General features: G+C 44.4%; 1 protein-coding gene across 2 annotated transcripts in view; it reads left to right on the forward strand.

Annotated features, from left to right (window-relative positions):
* Positions 1–2799: 2799 nt before the first annotated feature.
* Positions 2800–11034, forward strand: part of CMKLR2 (chemerin chemokine-like receptor 2) — a 34406-nt gene continuing 26171 nt past the window's right edge. Inside the window, exon 1 of one of the 2 annotated variants that reach the window (XM_075608542.1) lies at positions 2800–3066. The gene's annotated coding sequence lies outside the window, so the exon portion shown is untranslated. The remainder of the gene's footprint in view (positions 3067–11034) is intronic. The other variant, XM_075608541.1, reaches the window with a different exon arrangement.

Consider the following 11034-nt stretch of genomic DNA (forward strand, 5'->3'; position numbering starts at 1 on the left):
GTGTGTGTGTGTGTGTGTGTGTGTGTGTGTGTGTGTGTGTGTGACAGTGTGTGACTGTGTGTGTGTGTGTGTGTGTGTGTGTGTGTGTGTGTGTGTGTGTGTGTGTGTGTGTGTGTGTGTGTGTGTGTGTGTGTGTGTGTGTGTGTGTGTGTGTGACTGTGTGAGAGTGTGACTGTGTGTGTGAGTGTGACTGTGTGTGTGAGTGTGACTGTGTGTGTGAGTGTGACTGTGTGTGTGAGTGTGACTGTGTGTGTGACTGTGTATGTGAGTGTGACTGTGTGTGTGAGTGTGACTGTGTGTGTGAGTGTGACTGTGTGTGTGAGAGTGTGACAGTGTGTGTGAGAGTGTGACAGTGTGTGTGAGAGTGTGACAGTGTGTGTGAGAGTGTGACAGTGTGTGTGAGAGTGTGACCGTGTGTGAGAGTGTGACAGTGTGTGTGAGAGTGTGACAGTGTGTGTGAGAGTGTGACAGTGTGTGTGAGAGTGACCGTGTGTGTGAGTGTGACAGTGTATGTGAGTGTGACAGTGTGTGTGAGTGTGACAGTGAGTGTGTGTGAGTGTGACAGTGTGTGTGAGTGTGACAGTGTGTGTGGCAGTGTGTGTGTGTGTGTGCGCGAGAGTGTGAAGTGTGTATGAGAGTGAAGTGTGTATGAGAGTGTGAAGTGTGTATGAGAGTGTGAAGTGTGTAGGAGAGTGTGAAGTGTGTATGAGAGTGTGACGTGTGTATGAGAGTGTGACGTGTGTATGAGAGTGTGACGTGTGTACGAGAGTGTGACGGTGTGTGCGAGAGTGTGTGTGAGAAGAGAGGGGGAGAGAGAGATGAGAGAGAGGGGGCAAAGAGGGAGAGGGGGGAAGAGTGGGAGGGGGGGGAAGAGGGGGAGAGGGGAGGAGAGAGAGAGGGGGAGAGAGGGAGGGGGGAGAGGGAGAGAGAGAGGGAGGGAGAGAGGGGGGAGAGAGATATGGGGGGAGAGGAGAGGGGAAGAGAGAGGGGAAGAGAGAGGGGAAGAGAGAGAGGGGGGAGAGAGAGAGGGGAGGGGAGGAGAGAGGGGGAAGAGAGAGGGGGAGTGAGAGAGGATGGGAGAGGGGAGGAGAGAGAGAGGGGGAGGAGGAGGAGGAGGAGGAGAGAGGTAGAGGAGAAAAGGGAAGGGAGAGGAGAGAAGGGGGGGTGAGAGAGAGGAGGGAGAAAGAAGGGGGAGGGGGAGAGATCGATTGATCCGTGGGGGGGTGATGTGAGATGCAGGGGGGGTGATGTGAGATGTAGGGGGGGTTGTTTAAACCAAAATCATTACAAAATAAATACAAATTGTTTATTCAAAAGTATGAGTTAATTATTATTTATTACCCCCACTTCTTTAAACGTCTATTTTGTGATTTACCCGTCGAACATGTTATCCAGATAGGGGTTCCCCAAAATGTAACGAAATACTTAAAGGGTTCCTCCAAACAAAAAAGGTTGGGAATCACTGGTCTATACACACAAACACACACGGCAGCCCCCACCTCTATACACACAAACACACACGGCAGCCCCCACCTCTATACACACAAACACACACTGCAGCCCCCACCTCTATACACACAAACACCCACTGCAGCCCCCACCTCTATACACACAAACACCCACTGCAGAGCCTACCTCTGTATACAGAAACACACACTGCAGCCAGGGTTGCCACCTTCTATTGAAGGCTAACGCGGAGATAACATTTTTTTTAGATCTATTTATTATATATTTATTTATCTTGCCTTTGGCTGTATCCTCCCCTCCAAATTCCGTCAACATGGCTGCACGACGTCACGTAATACACATTGCCATAACAACGAGCTGCTCCGTGACGTCACGCGTCATCAAGTTGCCATGACAATGGGATGCATTATGGTGACGAGGCATCACGTGATGCCACATTGTCATGACAACATGTCACCGCCTGACGTTAGTGTCTTGTCATGGCAACGAGGGGGTGGGGGGCGTGACGTGATGTACATTGTTTTATAAATAATGTTTTAAAGTGTCCCGGTTTTTCATTTTGAAAATCTGGTCACCCTACTTAGGACTCTTTATTTATAGCAGGCTTTTGCAGCATCGGGACTTTCATGGGGTCATACCCTTATCTTTACCATTATAAGGAAGGGGAGGTGGAAACATAAGTTACCTGTGGATGAAAAGGATGGTGTGTCAGGTGGCTGATTGTTAATTGAAGGAGTTGGCGTTGGGGCAGAAATAAGTAGGATGGTTATACCTTCAACCTCCTCTGCCAACATGGTCTGCATTATATAGCACACCCTGCTGGCAGCAGAGAGGTTAAAAGTAAGAGCACATAGGAAACAACCTGCCCCCCCATCCTTAAACCAAATAAACAATAAAATCTGGCATATAGTTTATATGGAAAAACTCTCAGCCTATCTGAACGGTTCTACCTCGCGATTTTCTGAGATTTGGGCCCCCTGGTTTCGCCATGCAGGTATATCCCCATATATAGATTAGAATATTCGGAACAGAGTGATACATGTGGTAACTAAATTGTTGTGTACAATGCTATATTTTTACAAATGCTTCCCCTCCCCCACCTTCCCACCCCCCCCCTTTTTTGTATTTGTTATATGTTTTGTTAATTCTTATTTTGTATGAAAAAATGCTCAATAAAAATTCAAGTAATAAAAGTAAGAGCACACACACAAAATATGTTTGTGCAGCAAACCCGTAAACAAGCCCCAGTGTCTCTTTGGCTGGGTGGGGATTGTGGTCATTATTTCCTTCAATGGGGACCTTGAATTCCCACCCTCTCAGTGTTTTCAGTTCTCCTTTTCACTGCCTATTTGCTTCATGCACGAGTGCATGTATTGCGATCATAGCAGATACCAACCCTACAGCTGGGCTGGAACATCTTGAACTTATGTGCGAGTCCAGATGTGACCTGTCACATCCTTAATTCTCAGAAAGAGTGGAAACGACACTCATCCTGATGGGAGGGAGATCAGCTCTGCCTACGCCAGGAGCACACAAATCACTGCATCAGCCCTCAATACAGAGGCTGATATTTCCACTGCCCAGGCTGCAGCTGCAAAGGTGGGTGCCTATTTTACTCTCGGGCTGGTACAAAGGGGACCCAGTGTAAGAATGTTTCATGCAACTTAGGGAGGGGAAGGTGCATTCATGCAATGAAAAGTTTGCATTGACATGCAGGTTGTTCTGCTATCGACTGCAGCAGAAAAAAAGCATGCTAAATTGTGTTTCTTCTATTTGACACAGATTTCTAGGCAGGGGCATTTACACTGTCAGAGCAGGCAGAGTGTTTTTTAGTTTTAAGATGCACAAAAATTCAGAATCAGATACAACTCTTAAAGCGTACTGATTTCTTCATGTGTTAAAGATTTCTTCACAGAAATGTACAGTAAGGTGTCTGTATTCACCTCTGTAGTTTTTTTCCCCCTGCTCACTGATTTTTTTTAAACTGTGTATTTTGTTTCTAAATAAATTAGCACAAACCCTAAATTAATATGGCTGCTAGGTCCCTCTCCTTTAGTCACATTAGTAGAAAAATATCTGAAAATATTAGCATAAGAGATTTTTTCTGATGAGATCATTTGTAGTCTGCATGGAAAACAGCTCTGTGCCGCCTGGTGGAGTGGGAAAAGTTTAAATAAACAGTAGGAGTTGCCATGTGAACACTACTGCAGGCTTTGGGCCTTTGATCTGCATTAAAGGGTATCACATTGAGCTATCTTTCAAAATAGGTCATATTAGATGGCATCTTTTAACTATTGAAATTCTTTAAATGTCATTGCTGATGCCCCCAGGGAAAAATAGGTGCTAAGCACCTTAATAGCAAAGGGAGTTATCTACTAGAGCAGGGGTGGCCATCTCCAGTCCTCAAGAGCTACCAACAGGTCAGGTTTTACGTATATCCCTGCTTCAGCACTGGTAACTTAGTCGAAGACTGAGTCACTGATTGAGCCACCTGTGCTGAAGCAGGGATAAAACCTGACCTGTTGGAATGGAGTTGAGAATCTCTGGGTTGAATCATAAAGGTATTTTAATCTTAGGGAAATGAGTGACAATAGGAAGACACGATAAGTAAATAATGACTGATTATCTTTATATATAATGATGCCTGATTTATTGCAAGAGCGGGGAGGGGGAAACCGGTTTTAGAACCAGGCATAAAAATGTGACTATAAATTATCTTTATGGATACACATCTGAGACAAAATCAGTGCAAACAAGACCACCATATTTGTCACAGCAAAGGAGACCCATTAAAAGCAATAGTACCAGCACCGGACCACATATATTAACCCTTTCCCTGCCAGCGATGTGCAACACATTGACAAGCAATTGTCTCTTCCTCTGTTTGCTAAGCTATGGATTTATTTGGTACCCTGGCTTTCCCTCAGTACGTACCGTTGCTGATCCATCGCGTGTTATGGCCACTGTCCAAGTACGAGCGTTTATTTTTTACTTCTGTCGGGTATGAGGTAACACTATCATTTGTAGTTATAAGTGTCATTTCTTCATGAGACGCCGACACATTCCTCAGCGCAGTACAACGAGGAAGCCGCATGAACCAAAAAATGACAACATCTATAAACATGGGTGCGGTAGGGAAGGAGGGTCCTGCTCCCAGGAGCTTGCAATCTAAACGGAAGAGAGTGGATGCATAATGTACAGTAGGTTAAAGGGTTTGGTGTATGTAAATGAGGCTCAGACTAGAAGCTGGGGTGCTGCTGTATTGGACACAGGCGATGGGTGTTATGGTAAAAGTCAGGAGGATGACGACGAAGGCTATCAGGATTACAATGTCAGTTAAGCAGTTTCTATGACAACCTTGTTAAAGGAGCAATCAAAGCGGGCCATTTTTTTTTATACATAGGATTGAACAGGGGTTCTCTGGAACTAAACCCCGTTAAATTTGGCTCCGGGGACCCTCTGCTTTCCCAAGATACAGACCTCCGAAGGGGGTGCCGGTATCGCGGCAAAGTTTTAAGGCCCCGGTCACGTGGGCCAATAGGAAGCCGAATCTGATGATGTCACAGCTTCCTATTGGCCCGCAGGATGCGAGAGCTTTGAAAAGCGCCCATTATATGATCTCTGCTAGCCGCGCGGAGCGGCTCCCGGCACCTATTACAGAGGTGTCTTAGGAAACGGGGTCCCCGCTACTGAAATGAATTGGGTTCCGTTCTGGAGAACCCCTGCATCAAGCCTGTGTATAAAATAAAAAAGAAAGAATTTGATAAAAAAATAAAATCGCGAGCTTGGATTGCCTCTTTAACATTGAATTTGCTTTAGGGAATGTAGAGAAAGGGACTTGCAGAGGGAGAAGGGATGAATAAGTTAAGAAAGCTGGCAATGCTAAAATAAATTTGGATAAGATCAGGCACATGGTACCATTTTAACATCAACCCCCAGATGGCTCCGCTGTGCATTGAAGTGCACCAGTTAATATGCAATGAAAAAGTAACGGTACTGTACTTGTAAGTTACAGGACAGTGAGGAATCCCAAACTGTATACAGTAAATTATTTTGAACAAGGAGACAAAGCTCCTTGGACAGTATATATCTTCTATTTTATTAAAGGTTTTATTAAGAGGGTGTATGGGTTACAGAAATAAAGAGGGGATTTGAGGGGAGAGGCAATGATTCACATGCAAAGTCCATGTCAACATTCACAATACATCCGGGGGAGAGTACAGGCATACCCCGGTTTAAGGACACTCACTTTAAGTACACCCGCGAGTAAGTACATATCGCCCAATAGGCAAACGGCAGCTCACGCATGCGCCTGTCAGCACGTCCTGAACAGCAATACCGGCTCCCTACCTGTACCCAAGCTGTGCGCAAGCGGGGAGACTATAGAGCCTGTTACAAATGCGTTATTTACATCAGTTATGCACGTACATGACGATTGCAGTACAGAACATGCATCGATAAGTGGGAAAAAGGGAGTGCTTCACTTTAAGTACATTTTCGCTTTACATACATGCTCCGGTCCCATTGCGTACGTTAATGCGGGGTATGCCTGTACATTCAAGTTGATCAGGGGTTCCCAAGTCCAGTCTCCAAGTCCCACCAACGGGTCAGGTTTTCAGGATATCCCTGCTTTAGAACATGTTGCTCAATCATAGGATATCCTGAAAACCTGACCTGTTGGTGGGACTTGAAGACTGGAGTTGGGAACCCCTGAAGTAGATGCACGGAGAGGTAACAATAAAAACGGAAGTTAGGGTGTTTTGGGTAGTACTGAGGAGCACGACTGTGTGTGTGTGTGTGTGTGTGTGTGTGTGTGTATATACATATATATATTTATATATATATATATAAAATATATATATATATATATATATAGTGAAAGGCGGTGTTGCAGACTTGTCTAAGACATGCAAATGAGCATACAGTAATATTTCCATTTGCTATATATATTATTATTATTTTATTATATAGTATTATAGTATTTTATATATAGTATTTTTCAAGGTTTGCTGTGTATTTATGATTTAAAACCAGAAAGGGACGTATGCTGTAAAAAAAAAAAAAAAAAGATGACCTTTCCTTATAAAATACGTGGGTAATTATGAAAAGAAAGTGGACGTTTTGGTTACTAAATAAACATACGTAGCTGTATTTAGAATCACGGTGTAGTCATCAATCACTGCTGGTTTAGCTAAACTCTTTCCAAATCACTGTCCCTTGTCCCTCTCCCTTGTACTCTGTCTGCATAGTGAGCTTCCCAACCTCTGTTCTATTTCTTGTTCCATGTAGTAGAAAACCTTTCTCACAGGAGATTTTAAGGATCTTAGATAACTATCAAACAACACCAGGTTATAACCAGCAGAGACCATAGAGCCTTATTGTGAAAGTATGATGGCGGTGAATCGGCACTAGCGAATGGAAAACCCTATTGACGATGGGGCTTTTCCTACGGTAGCGCCGGATCCGTACAATTACACGTTCTACAATAAGGCTGATAGGACATTATTATATATCCTCCAAAGTGCCGGATCAAGCTACGGTATTTTCAGGCAAAATTCCCCATTTCAACAGAGTATCAAAAACAGCCCGATCACATTCATCTTTCTTGTTCCTGGCGCTGTTCCACTGGGGTTTAGAAAACGGCTTGGTTTTGTTAGCGGGAATTCGTTGGCTTGTAAATAATATCGCAGCAGTGAATAGGGGGCCTTCTTAGCTAGCACGCTGTGGAATGCCAGCCCTTTCATAAGCAAGAAAAAACAGGAGGTTTAAAAGCCAGTCGGCTCGGAAAGGCTGTTTTCTTTTCTTGGGGAAACACAGGGCATTTAAAATGTTCTTTTTAATAGACAAAGTAGGTATTGTTATCAGTGAGACTCCATTGAAGCCTATGAAACTGCTCATGCTAAAAATCAATGACGCCGATGCCAAATCAGTGAGAGTTAACTAATCGGCAGGGATCAATTGAATGGGGTTATATCAGAGCTTCTAATCCAGGGTGCTGCGACCGTTTGCCAAAGGTGCGGCGGCCTCAGGGGGAAGTCTCAGCTGGCTGCTTAGTTGGCATGCTGACATGATTTAGATGCGTGAGAAGAGGGACCGAATAAGGGCTTTGTGTGGGGAGCACTGTGATGTCTGTGTGTGTGGGTGGGGGGTGATGGCTTTGCGTGGATGGGGAGAAGGAGTGTGGTGTAAAGAGAAAGGGGGGTGAATGTGGTGTGTATGATTAAGAAAGAGGCTGAGTTTGCTGGGGGGGGAATGTGGAGTGTGCGTATTAAGTGAAAGGGTGATTATGAAGGTGAATGTAGAGTGTGTAAGAAGAGGGCGGGTGTGAGTGTGAAAAGGAGAGTGAGTGTGTTTTGTATAAGCGAGGTGGGGATAAGTGAGGTCTGAACATCAAGGGTGCACCGAGATGTTAAAAAGCCACCAGGGGTGCCCGGCTCAGAAAAGGTGGCGAACCACCGAGTTATATCTTGGTGATTGATGCCTTCAAAAAAATTTCATGTAAGAATTTTGCAATCATTTTCTAAAGTTGCCTTGGAAATATTTATAATAAACACTATAAATGAAAATGTGGCAGCTGTTTTCATTCCATGATGTTCTTGTTTGTCTGCTCACTGCATGCTCTCTACATACCGCCCTCCTCTAATTGGTCTTCTGACATGAAGGGGTGTGCACAAATCTAATTTAATTATCATTGGAGTTGAAATCAAATCAGTGCTTATTGTGTACATAGACGTCGCCCTCCGAAGAATAAAATGAGTAAGATTTGCGTTGGAGTTTTTTTTTTTTTTTAGGTAAAATGCATCAATAACCCTTTCAGAGCCATCGCATTTCAACACACAGAAAGGGTTAAATGTATCCCTGCTTTTAGAGTAGTTGGGTCTTAAAGAATTCACTGTTTGATTTACTCTATACCAGGGGTCTCCAAACTCAGTCCTCAAGGGCCGCCAACAGGCCAACTTTTATGGATATCCCTGTTTCAGCACAGGTGGCTCAATCAAAGACTGAGCCGCTGATTGAGCCTCCTGTGCTGAAACAGGGATATCCATAAAATCCGGCCTGTTGGCAGCCCTTGAGGACTGAGTTTGGAGACCCCTGCTCTATACAAATGTAAATTGCATTTCAGTCTGATCACATGCGTCACTGGGAAATTCGCCTGGGAAATGATGGTATGGAAAGTTATACAGAGCTGCTTTTTACATCAGCCCTGATCACTCCAACTTTGGAAATCAGTGCAGCACTATTCCGTAGTTTCCGCATGAGCTTCTAGACTAGATGTTGGTTAGATATCATTCTGAAAAAGCTATCAAACATGTCTTAACCACTTTGCTGCCAGAGCAAAAGCAGGGGCCCAGATTCACTACAGAGTGCTACACGTAGCACGCCCTAACTCCAATTTAAATGAGTGGGTGTTAAGACATGCTAAAGCTTAGCATCCTTCAGTGAATATGGGCCTGAAGGCCTTATTTCAAGTCCAATTATGTATAGTTCACAATTCACAATAATTATAAAAAATTATGAAATTAATATTAAGAACACGTTTTATTTATTTTCAAATACAAAATACATTTATATTTAGTTCACTAAGTTCACCAGTGCCATTGCTAGTTTTATGCAGCTGCATTTGATTTGGATGTTCAGCTGACAGTCATTTGGCATTAGTTACAGCTAATGCACTTTGATGCAATTGGATTGGAACCTAGAGGCCATTTAAACTCACCGGCAGCCCCATTATGTGATCTCCTGACGAAGCACGCAGTGCAAAGCGCGTAGAGGTTACGAGGGGCTGCTATAAGGGATCTGTCTGAAACATCCTGGATGACTGCTGACAGGAAGTGATGTCATCTTGTCCAAAGTTACCACGGACATCTTGCTTCCTGACATCCTGCCCTTACTCCCCTGACAGAAAGTAGCCTCTCTCTGGCATTTAAATAGCAGGCAGTTGCCCTTGGACTTTGCTTGTGAAAAGTACTTGTTGCCTTGTCCTGTCTGAGCTCTGCCTTGCCTTTGTCCTGCCTTCTGCCTGTCTTGACCTTGGAACTGAACCTGACTACCCCATGCCTGCCGCCCGCCTTAAACTCGGAACCCGACCCGACTACCCTTTGCCTGCCACCTGCCTCAACCCCAGAACTGTACCTGACTACCCCTGCATCCCAGGCCTCTGATTCCAGGCCAAGGTCGGTGTATTACTCCCTACCTCTGCCCTGCGGGTCCGTATCCTGTCTTGCAGTCAGCAACATTACAGCTACTACGTGAGTTACCATTGGTTTAGCAGTTGATCGGTAGGATAGAGGAATACACAGCTGACTGAGCTCGACGGGTCCGGACCTGCTACATCATCTCCTCCTTCGGCTGCATTTCCAGATCTCCCAGTCATTACCTATACCAACCATAGCTAGTTGAGAGTTTTAATATATTGTTATGTTATATTTTGTTTCACTGTTATGTATTTTTACTATTAATATGTTCATGTTTTGGCCTGTCGTGGGACATTTTTAATACAAATGATATACTACATCTCAGTGCGCTTTCCAGTTTTCTTTTCTTTTTTTGTTCCAATATACATCAGCGAGACTGCCTCTTTACCTGCTTTAAAGCAGCCATTCCCCCAGAAGCCTATGTGAGATGAACTCCTATAATGTTAGTATCTTGCTCCCTAAGCGTGTCCTGCTCATTTCTGTAATGACCCTCTAGTGTTAAACATGATTGTAGCTTCTGAGGTAACAATAGTAACCTTTGGACTACAATGAGCTCGGAGGAGAACTTCATTTTAACCTCCCGTACAATATTTCAAACGCTTATATCTCCTGAACGAAGCGTCATATTTTGAAAATAAAAACGTATTTCGAAAGGGCAAAAAGAGATCTCTAAAGTGAAATAACTTGATCAGCCAGACAGCTGCTTGATAAGGCAGTTTGAAAAACACTGGATGCCTACTAAAGTGCTGTAATTATGGTGATGTTCTTCCTTTGACTTCTAATAATGCCGTGTGCGTTCTGAATTGCACTGCATACAGCAGGTCACTGTGTGTACATTCTGTATTACACTGCATACAGCAGATCACTGTGTGCGTTCTGCATTGCACTGCATACAGCAGGTTCCTTTGTGCGTGTTATGCATTGCACTGCATACAACAGGTTACTGTGTGTGCCTTCTGCATTGCACTGCCTACACCAGGTCACTGTGTGCATTCTGTATTGCACTGCATACAACAGATTCCTGTGTGCATGTTCTGAATTGCACTGCATACACCAGGTCACGGTGTGCATTCTGTATTGCACTGCATACAGCTTGTCCCTGTGTGTGCATTCTGCATTGCACTGCATACGGCAGGTCACTGTGTGTGCGTTCTGTATTGCACTGCATACAGCTTGTCCCTGTGTGTGCATTCTGCATTGCACTGCATACGGCAGGTCACTGTGTGTGCATTTTGTATTGCACTGCATACAGCTGGTCCCTGTGTGTGCGTTCTGCATTGCACTGCATACGGCAGGTCACTGTGTGTGCGTTGTGTATTGCACTGCATACAGCTGGTCCCTGTGTGTGCGTTGTGTATTGCACTGCATACAT

Source organism: Ascaphus truei, chromosome 7, assembly GCF_040206685.1.
Source record: "Ascaphus truei isolate aAscTru1 chromosome 7, aAscTru1.hap1, whole genome shotgun sequence".
Classification (NCBI taxonomy): domain Eukaryota; kingdom Metazoa; phylum Chordata; class Amphibia; order Anura; family Ascaphidae; genus Ascaphus; species Ascaphus truei.